The following is an 11,275-nucleotide window of genomic DNA, read 5'->3' as shown; positions in this document are numbered from 1 at the left end:
GATCGATTCGCCCTTGCCGCCGCACGCACGTGCTTCTCCGACCCACTGTTGAGGACCGCCAGCCCCAACGAGACCGCCCACTCCTCGAGCACCTCACCCCGGGCATCGGCCACAGGAGAACCCCAAGCCGTTGATTTGGCGTTGAAGTCCCCCGCGACCAACACCGGGTGCGGGGCGCCGCTTGCCCGATCAGAGTCCCGACCTCTGCCAGCAATCTGCTCAAACTCGGCGAGACTCCGACTGGGCGAGGCGTAGACGGCGACGACCGCACACCGGCCGACGACGGCCAGCACGCACCCCCTGCCCCTGGCCACACCCTCGATGGCCGGAGCGCCAGCGACCGCAGGGGCGACGTTGGCCACGACCCGTTCGTGGTCGGAGACCCAGTCGTCCCGCGAGGGAAACGAAATAGGGCTCCGATACCACCGCCACGTTGATCTGCCACTCTGCCATGCTTTGGACTAGGAGGTCCTGAGCCCTGGCAGAGTGGTTGATATTGGCCTGGAGGCAGCGCAGGGCCATCACTGCGTGGTCTCCATCGGCTCCGCCTCTGTGCGTGGAGACGCGGCTACCGGGCCTTTCGTCGCCACCTTCCTTGTCTTTTCCCTCTGCGCGGCGCCCTTTCCGCCCTGGCACGACTTGCTGCAGGCGGCATGGGCAGCTGGCTTACCGGCCGCAGTGCAGACCACGCAGCTGGCTACGGCGGCGGAGCACTCCCGAGCCTTGTGACCGGGCTGACCGCAGCGGAAGCACAGACGGCTTCGGTCGACGTCCCGGTCACACTTTGCCCCCATGTGCCCCCGCTCGAGGCACCGGAAACAGTGCAGCGGTCTGGGGTCGAGCAGCATGACTCGCGCCGACACCCACCCGACCCTTATGCGACCTACCTCCACGACCTTCTTCGCGGCCGAAACGGGGCAGCTCAGCCACAGAGAGCCCGAGCCGCTCGAGCCGCGAGCGATGATGCCCGCTTTAATGGCCCCGGTAGGGCAGCCGCCTTGTTCAGCGACCGCCGCCACGGCTTCCGCCACCGTCACGGAGTCGTCCAGGTCTAGTACCCTTAGTTCGACACACTTTGTGGGTCGATGGATCTGGACGATCTCCGGGCTGAGGGCCTCGCGGAGCTTTTCCGCCAGGGCATCCGCCGCCTTCTCGGCCTCGTTGGTGCCCGGCGGCACCTCGAGCATCCGCGCTCCCGTCGCCGCGGTCCGGAACCGTACCGCCGTCAAGCCGACCTCCCGGAGGCTGATCCGGCTTTTGGCCAGGGCCAGAGCCTTCTCGTAGCTCCACCCCTTTTCCTCAGCACCGGGCTTCAGCGTCAGCGTTATCGCTGCGGTGCGAGGGGGGCGGAGTTTCCTCCTAACCGGGACCTTCTTGGTGGCCCCGGAAGAAGTTGGCTTCGCCGCCGCTGGCTTGGCGCCCGTCTTCTCTGCCTTCTTTGGCCTGTTCCTAGCGACCACGGCGCTCCACGTGGCCGGAGTGGCGGCCAGTTCTGCTGACGACTGAGGAGCCACCCTCCTGGCTGCCGCCTCTTGGGCAGCCATACTTCTCTTAGGCCGCTTCGGCCTGACAGCAGCAGGCTTGGCGGCGCTGGCCTCGACGCCCTCAGTTGCGTGGGAGGCGGCTGGAGCCACCTTTCCCGCCGCGGCTACGGCCGCTGCCTGCGCTACCCTACGGCGGTCAGCGGCGAGTGGAGGCCGCAGCCGAGGCTCCGGAAGGAGGCGGCCCTCGAGGCCCTCGAGGCGAGCGTTCAGCATCGTGCTGAACTGCTCGCGGTTCGCGCGCAGCGCCTCCTCCATGACGTTTTGGAGGTTCGCCTCCGTCGCCGCCACCGGCCGCTGGCGCATTTCGGCGACTTCCCGGCGCAGCTCAGCCAGTTGGCCGGAGAGTCGCGTGTTAGCCGCCTCCAGCCGCGCCACCTCCTCCGTCACAGTGAGGGCCCTTAGATCCGCCACCGCACCTTTAATGGTGACGGCGGCGGACTTCAGGGCCCGAACGAACGTGCCCTTCAGGTTGCCCGACCTGTCGGCAACCTGCAGAACGACGTCGAGCGCCTCCTTCACCGCCGCGTCCAGCGCGGCAGACGTCTGCGGCACGTCCACGGTCACGCCGGGTTGGCGTTTCTCTGCTCGGGCCGCCCTTTCTTCAGTGGCCACTTTGGCTGCCGCACTGTACGCGGCCAGTGCGTCCTCCGCCTCGTACCGCCGCTCCTTTGCCTTAGCGGCTTTTAGCTCCTCGCGGGAGCGCCCGAGGCCGACGTATTCGCCCGTCGTGGGCGGTCGACCACGCCCCCTTTTGGGGGAGGGCTTCAGCCATTTGCTGATGCCTGACCCCGAGAAGCCGCCTTCGCTCATACCCGCGTCGCTCTCGGAGCCGGAGTAGCTCTCCGGCCCAGGACGGGGCCGCTTCTCGCCCTTCCGCCGACGACAGGCGGGGTCTCTCGAAGAGACCATCACCATGCTGGTGGCCGACGAGTCGGACTCTGAGAGTCGTTCCAGTCGGACCACCAGTTTTTTGGACACGAGAGTGTCTTTGGTTTCGGCGCGCGCTATTGGGGCGCCCGCCTCCACCGCCATGTTATCTTTGTCCATATGATCGCCGAGTCCGTTGTTTTTAAATGTTTACCCCAACCCTTTTTTTTTTTTTTTTTTTTTTTTTTTTTTTTTTTTTTTTTTTTTTTTTTTTTTTTTTTTTCGAGGAGGAAAGGCATTTACGCCTGCCGCCCGGACACGACCGGGACGGGTATGTGGGACTCACGGGGCAGAAGGCCATCGTCCTACCCACTAAAACCTCCTCGTTTCCTTCTCGCCGCATGGTGGCGGGGTTACGGGAACGCGTTAGCACACCACCGCGACCCCACCTGCGGCCGTCGCTTTGGGTGAGCGACCCACCTGTTGTTTTTTATTGAGGTTTTCTCCTCTCGACCCGGCCGGTGAAGGCAAGGCCCTCGGTCCCACCACAGGCTGGCGCCTGGATGGGGAAACGAGTTCGAGAAGGCGGTGACCGAAGTCTGTCCGCCCAGCATCGACACCGAAACTGGACGAACCCGCCTCTCCCTCCTCCTCTACTCCTCTACTCCTGTCTCCGGCAGCCCGAAAGGACTCCGGAGACCAACTCCTCCTCTCTCTCTCCGGCGGCCCAAAAGTACTCCGGAGTCCTCCTATTTGCCACGGAGCCGCTCGCTGGTCAACTCTGCGCAACAGAGAAGTCCCAGGAGCGGCCCGCGACACTTCCGCCGCGTCAGTCTCAGCCGCGATCGACAAGCATTCCGGAAAAACATCGGATTGCTGGTCGACCCCGTTGCCCAGGGTGCACCACGTGGAGGTGACTGACATGCACCCCATGTTTACCCCAACCCAACCCTTTTTTTTTTTTTTTTTTTTTTTTCGAGGAGGAAAGGCATTTACGCCTGCCGCCCGGTCCGGGGGGACCGGGACGGGTATGTGGGACTCACGGGGCAGAGGGCCACCGACCTACCCACTAAAACCTCCCCGGATTTCCGCCTCTCCGCAAGGTGGCGGGGTCACGGGAACGTTGTGACTTACAACCGCAACCCCGCCAGCGGTCGTCGCCATAAGGCGACCCATCTCGAGAGCGCGCCAGGATGTTGGGGCGCGCCTCCCTCCTCTCTGTGCCTCCGTCCTGTTACGTGACGGACTCCCCCGAGTCCGCCACTGGAGGCTGGGCGTCAGGGCTTGAAGCCCCGCGGCGGATCAACAGACTGGCTCCGCCGCCAACCACACCTTAACTCTGCGGCAGCGTCCGGCCTGCGAAGGCACGTCGCCGTCGAAGAGGTCTCCTTCTTCGTTGCGGGAGCGAGTCCACGTCGTCCTCCCGCTCCCGCTCTGCCTCCTCCTTTTGCGACATGACACATGCGCTGAACCGTGACACTGCCGCCCAGATCTCTTCGCTTCCGGCCATCTTCTCGACGACGGCCGGAAGCGACAGGTCCCCACCTACAGCCGTGGATAGGACCGCGCGAGTCTCCGCCCAAGCCGGGCACTCTACGCGCGTGTGTTCCGCCGTATCCACGGCTCCTCCGCCACAATGGTGGCACTCCACCGTCGGCTCCCTACCGACCACCTCACACATGTACCGGCCGAAACAACCGTGGCCGGTCAAAAGCTGTGTGAGGTGATACGTGGGTGGGCCGTGCTTGCGCTCGACCCACTTCCTCAGCACCGGCCGAATGGCCGCAACGAGGTCCCGGCTAGCACCCGGGACACCCAGTCTCTCCGACCACTCGGCGAATACCCTCTCGCGGGCCTCCTCTCGCCACGTCCGAACCTCACGTGGGTGGGGCCGGTTCTCCTCCGTCTCACTGCCGCCTTGATCCGCCAATAGACCCTCGAGTTAGCCTCGGCCTCGAGGTCCCATGGCGGGCTTCCGGCGAGCAGGCACGCCGCGGTGTACGACACCGTGCGGTACGCCCGAGCCGCTCTGAGCGCCATCGCTCGCTGCGGACGTCGCAGCGAGGCGACGTTACGGGCGCTCAGAGCGTGAACCCAACCCTTTTTTTTTTTTTTTTTTTTTTTTCGAGGAGGAAAGGCATTTACGCCTGCCGCCCGGACACGACCGGGACGGGTATGTGGGACTCACGGGGCAGAAGGCCATCGTCCTACCCACTAAAACCTCCTCGTTTCCTTCTCACCGCATGGTGGCGGGGTTACGGGAACGCGTTAGCACACCACCGCGACCCCACCTGCGGCCGTCGCTTTGGGTGAGCGACCCACCTGTTGTTTTTTATTGAGGTTTTCTCCTCTCGACCCGGCCGGTGAAGGCGAGGCCCTCGGTCCCACCACAGGCTGGCGCCTGGATGGGGAAACGAGTTCGAGAAGGCGGTGACCGAAGTCTGTCCGCCCAGCATCGACACCGAAACTGGACGAACCCGCCTCTCCCTCCTCCTCTACTCCTCTACTCCTGTCTCCGGCAGCCCGAAAGGACTCCGGAGACCAACTCCTCCTCTCTCTCTCTCCGGCGGCCCAAAAGGACCCCGGAGTCCTCCTATTTGCCACGGAGCCGCTCGCTGGTCCACTCTGCGCAACAGAGAAGTCCCAGGAGCAGCCCGCGACACTTCCGCCGCGTCAGTCTCAGCCGCGATCGACAAGCATTCCGGAAAAACATCGGATTGCTGGTCGACCCCGTTGCCCAGGGTGCACCACGTGGAGGTGACTGACATGCACCCCAGCGTGAACCCAACCCAACCCAACCCAACCCAACCCAACCCAACCCAACCCAACCCAACCCAACCCAACCCAACCCAACCCAACCCAACCCAACCCAACCCAACCCAAAAACCCAACCCAACCCAAAAACCCAACCCAACCCAACCCAACCCAACCCAAAACCCAACCCAACCCAACCCAACCCAACCCAAAAAAAAAACCCAACCCAACCCAACCCACCAGTTGACCAAACTTGATCATTTAGAGGAAGTAAAAGTCGTAACAAGGTTTCCTTAGGGGAACCTGCGGAAGGATCATTAACGTACGTTTATCTATCTCGAATTCTGTTTCGTCTCTGTGCGGATCGAGCTCTTCTCTGTATACGAGCGAGATAAATAGTGCAGCACGAAAGAGCAATGAGAGTGCCGATATACGACGATATAATAAAACAATAACAATAACAACAACAACAACAACAACCAAAAAGAATCATAATACGAAAAAAAAAAATGCGAATTCGATCGGTGGATCGCATTATCGTTTCTCCGACGACGACGACTACGTCGTCTTCGTCTAGGCGTTCGTTGATATACGAGTCGTCATCGCCTTCGACGTTAGTATCATCACGTATGAAAATAACGATATTCGCAAAAAAAATATATAAATAAAATACGTATCGCTGAAGCGTCGTCATCGAATCGATATACGTATATATATTAAAACGTAGTATTATAAAAAAAAGAGATACGAATATAACGATCGTCGTAAGACGTATGTAATCGTGTACTTTCAATTCGAATGTGGACGTATGTACGCGGCGAACGTAACTAGCGAGAACGCTAGCTAACGAACATCGAAGTTGCACGCGTGCAGTCTTCACTCGTCGTTACCGTAGTCGTCTTCGTTATACCTGTGTACGTAGACCGGCAAGAATCCGCGCCGCGAGTCACATGTATAATATATATACGACACTGTATACGTTTCGAGTTCAAGACTCTCGTCGCTCTTCGTTTTCGTTTTCGTCTTTCGTTCTTCGTCTACGTCTACGTTACGCGTCGTCGTCTCCGTTCGATTACGAGTCTCGTCATCGTTTACATCGATCGGTCGTTATGTGAGTGTCGATTTGAATTCGTTTTCGATTTAATATGATATCGATCCGTGGTGACGTCGATGTGTTTTCGCGTTTTATGCGTTATATCATATTTTCATAGAGGCCTCGTGCTTTCGATCGATACGTGCGATGATGCGTTTCACACGCTCTCCTAGACGATGATACGATGATCGACGATCAGTCAGTCAGTCAGTCAATCGGTCAGTCGGCGGGGATACGAGAAGCGTCCGCTGAAAGTTTCGTTTGTTTTTTTCGTAAAATGAAATAAAACAAAATGCGGTTCGGCGTTCGTATGTCGTTCGGATGCGAGACGACGACTCCGAATATAATAAAAACGGGGTCGTTCAACGCGTCCCTTCTGATGTTTCGACGTCGGTTTCTCGAGGAAAGCACGATGTTGTCGTCTTTCGATAGCGCATCGTCATCTTCAAATAACGTATATTTTTTTTTAATTTTTTTTTTATATATTTTTTTTTTTTAATTTTTATTTATATACTGAAAAGAAATAAAAAAAGAAAAAAAAAATTTAAACAAACTAATATCACGGGCGTGTATAGAATCGCTTCAGTGATCGTAGAAACTAATCATCATGAAAATAAACAATTACCCTGGACGGTGGATCACTTGGCTCGCGGGTCGATGAAGAACGCAGTTAACTGCGCGTCATAGTGTGAACTGCAGGACACATTTGAACATCGACATTTCGAACGCACATTGCGGTCCGTGGAGAAACATCCAGGACTACTCCTGTCTGAGGGCCGGCTGTATAAAAATATATACCACACTGTTCAATGTTTAATGTGTATATAGTTTTTCGTAATGTTAAACTTTTATACGTTATTCTCGAACACATGACGGTATCCGTTTTAGAGTTCGTTCGTATTCGTATTCGTATTCGTATACGAACCGACTCTCTCTCGGTCCGTTCAAATATTTCAATACGACGTGTATGTATGTTTATGAACCATGCGTGTTCGTGTATATTACAAAATTTTTGTATTTATATACGGTTCGTGTGTACGTCGCAATACGAATGCCCCCAGTTATCCCTATTAATCATTACCTCGGAGTTCTGAAAACCAACAAAATAGAACCGAGATCATATTCTATTATTCCATGCACGAAATATTCAAGCGGCATTTTGAGCCCGCTTTGAGCACTCTAATTTGTTCAAAGTAAAATTGTCGGCCCACCTCGACACTCACCGAAGAGCACCGCGATAGGATTTTGATATTGAACCGGCGTTTTACCGCCGGCTCACCGACGATATGCTCCGCAAACGTGTCAGTATCACCGCGGATACGGTGCACCGACAGCGCGGCGCACAAATGCAACTACGAGCTTTTTAACCGCAACAATTTTAGTATACGCTATTGGAGCTGGAATTACCGCGGCTGCTGGCAACAGACTTGCCCTCCAATTGTTCCTCGTTAAAATATTTAAAGTGTACTCATTCCGATTACGAGGCCTCGAAAGAGTCCCGTATCGTTATTTTTCGTCACTACCTCCCCGTGCCGGGAGTGGGTAATTTGCGCGCCTGCTGCCTTCCTTGGATGTGGTAGCCGTTTCTCAGGCTCCCTCTCCGGAATCGAACCCTGATTCCCCGTTACCCGTGACAACCATGGTAGTCGCAGAAACTACCATCGAAAGTTGATAAGGCAGACATTTGAAAGATGCGTCGCCGGTACTGGACCATGCGATCGGCAAAAGTTATCCAGATTCATCAAAATTAACGACTTCGGACGAGACGCCCTCCGTCGATTGGTTTTGATCTAATAAAAGCACTCATCCCATCACTGGTCAGAGTTCTGATTGCATGTATTAGCTCTAGAATTACCACAGTTATCCAAGTAACTGAGTAAGATCTAAGGAACCAAAACTGATATATTGAGCCATTCGCGGTATCGCCTTAATACGGCTTGCACTGAGACATGCATGGCTTAATCTTTGAGACAAGCATATAACTACTGGCAGGATCAACCAGGGAGCTAACATAGATTATTCTCGACGACGACGACGACGACACGTCTGTGCGTGCTTGCGCGAACGCGACACCTTCGCCGTAAGTTTCTCTCATTTAACTCGATTCTCGTTTCCAGCAACGACGACGACGACGACGACGACGACGTGGTCTTCGTTCGTCGTCGCTTCGAAACGAGCTTCGTCGTACCGTATCGATTCGATCGCGTTAGACGCGATAGACTCTTACGGTTGACTTTTTTCATTCATTATCATAATAAATAATGATAAATAACCGACGACATCGAAGTAGCCCGAGAAGAGCACGACGACGACGACGATTCGTCTTCTAAGATGACACTCGACGGTCACGAATATGAATATTCGAAACGAGATCGTTCATTTTAGAAACACTTCCGTACACGATGTGCACGTATGTTATTGTTCAACGGATATATGTGTCGTGAAACATTCGGATCGACGCCCGGTGTTTGAGTGTTCGTACCGATACTCGGGTTATGTATTTTTCGTACATGATAGTTTTTGTTAATATAAAGAGTTTTAGGAACGACCGTTTCGCATACATTTCTATATGCATTAAACGAACGTACTGAATCTTTTAAAAACTCCGTCTGCGGCGTTTATCTCCGAAGACATCGTCATCGCACCACACATTGGGGTCCACAATAAATCTACACGAGAACGTCATACGTTATCATGTCGATGAATTTGTAGAGAGAGGAGCGATGACGACGCCGGAGTCGCTTTAGAAAGAGCAACTTACGTACGTCCGTCGGTCGGCACAGTTATAGAACGAAAAGTATATTTCTCCACATTATTTGTATATATTATTATTGTAAAACGACAACGCCGCGACGAGCTTACGACGACGACGACAACGACGACGACGACGACCGCGGCAGCAATACATTATAATATAATACAATACTAGAAGAAAACAACTTTTCGATAGAGTCTTGTCTTCAACGGTTGCGACGCGTCTCACGAAATAATATTTTCATATATATCGTTCGACGTTCGAACCGAACGTACTCTATGTATATGCCGGACGATGAATATGACATTCGGCGCTTCATAACGGCGGATGTATTTTTTTCGAATATTTTTATATTTAATGTTTTATATATAATATCAACCCCCTCCCCGTCGCAAGGAATAAGACAAAGAACTCCCCCCCAACCCCCTAACCCCCCACCCCCACCCCCGAAAAATTAACGCGGTACGTTCGTGTATTGTGGAATCGAAGTTTACATTTTACGACTATAACATACTTTATTTATCTGAAATATTTTAAAATAACACTAGATTCGATCATTGCATTTGAACTATAACAGAACGATATTAAAATATCTTTGAAATGTGAAAAAATTAACGCGGTACGTTCGTGTATTGTGGAATCGAAGTTTACATTTTACGACGATAACATACTTTATTTATCTGAAATATTTTAAAATAACACTAGAATCGAACACGATAACGATATCCGAGTGATTTCATTCGATCACTGCATTTGAACTATAACAGAACGATAATATAATATCTTTCAAATGTGAAAAAATTAACGCGGTACGTTCGTGTATTGTGGAATCGAAGTTTACATTTTACGACGATAACATACTTCAGTGACATCGTACATGACACGAACTAACCACGAACGTGACCCTATACAGACTCTCGAGGGACTCTATCGATGTAAGAGTTTTCGCGGAACGTTCGTGTATTGTATATTTTTTAAACGTACGGCGAACGATACATAACACGAACTAACCACGACATTGACTCACGAAGGACTCTATCGATTTCAGTGTTTTCGTATAAAACGCGGAACGTTCGTGTATTAAAGAAGTGAAGTCTATCGTGCGTATCATACTCCCTTAGGCCTTAGGACACCTGCGTTATTCTTTGACAGATGTACTTATTTAAATCAAAATGATTAGTAGCTACGTTATTATAAAAAATAGTCTCGTTGACATATTGCATTAAGTCAATAAAATTGTGTCTCAGTGAGAATGCAGTACTTTATCGTTATATTTAGCTTGTAAGATACAAAATACAAATCAACTTCAATAAGGAATTAACTATCGTCAGCAAACAATACAATATCGCAAACATATCGTTGAGCACAGACCGGAAGATTTTATTCTATTAACGATCATTTGTTGAAAGTATTTAATATTCCTTACATATAAAATACAATCTATAGTTAAAATAAAATATATAATAATAAAATCCTGGGACGTTTTTCACACACGGCCATGTGATCCCAAATTAAGCTTGTACAGAGTTTGTATTATGGAAACAAGACAACTGATATACTACATATACTAATTTTCTTTTGTAAATACATACATAAATAATTACACCCAGACTCAGGACAAACAGACATGTTCATGCACACATATCTATCCTGGGTGGGAATCGAACACACAACCTTCGGCGTGAAAGGCAAGAAGCATCCACCTAGCCACCACTATTTCTTCTTTATTTGTATACTGTGTTACTACTCGGTAGCGATAGATGGCGGGAATAAAATATGTCATTTTCCTGGATCGCGCTGTCTAGATTCGCTACTGTATAGTATATATAAATTATATTATAATAAAAAAGCCGAGATGGCCTAGTGGTTAGAACGCGTGAATCTTAACCGATGATCGTGGGTTCAAACCCGGACAAGCACCCGTCCTTTTTATGTGCTTAATTTGTGTTTATAATTCATCTCGTGCTTGAGGGTGAAGGAAAACATCGTGAGGAAACCTGCATGTGTCTAATTTCATTAAAATGATGCCACATGTGTATTCTACCAACCCGCATTGGAGCAGCGTAGTGGAATAAGCTCCAAACCTTCTCCTCAAAAGGGAGAGGAGGCCTTAGACCAGCAGTGGGACATTAACAGGCTGTTTCTGTAAACTAAATTATAGTGTGAACAGTGAAAATCTCTTCATTAGTTTCATTTACCGTTTAATCCCCCGATATTAGTTCGGCGTAAACATTATTCATTAGATTATAATGAAACAATAGA

General features: G+C 51.8%; 1 non-coding gene across 1 annotated transcript; it reads left to right on the top strand.

Annotated features, from left to right (window-relative positions):
* Positions 1 to 6,880: 6,880 nt before the first annotated feature.
* LOC126777737 (5.8S ribosomal RNA) lies at positions 6,881 to 7,037 on the top strand. The gene has a single exon (XR_007670081.1). It is a non-coding gene; the product is annotated as a 5.8S ribosomal RNA (ribosomal RNA).
* Positions 7,038 to 11,275: the final 4,238 nt, after the last annotated feature.

The sequence above is a fragment of the Nymphalis io genome, chromosome 23, assembly GCF_905147045.1.
Source record: "Nymphalis io chromosome 23, ilAglIoxx1.1, whole genome shotgun sequence".
Classification (NCBI taxonomy): domain Eukaryota; kingdom Metazoa; phylum Arthropoda; class Insecta; order Lepidoptera; family Nymphalidae; genus Nymphalis; species Nymphalis io.
The sequence above is the reverse complement of the archived record's forward strand: the minus strand, read 5'-3'. Positions and strand labels throughout refer to the sequence as shown.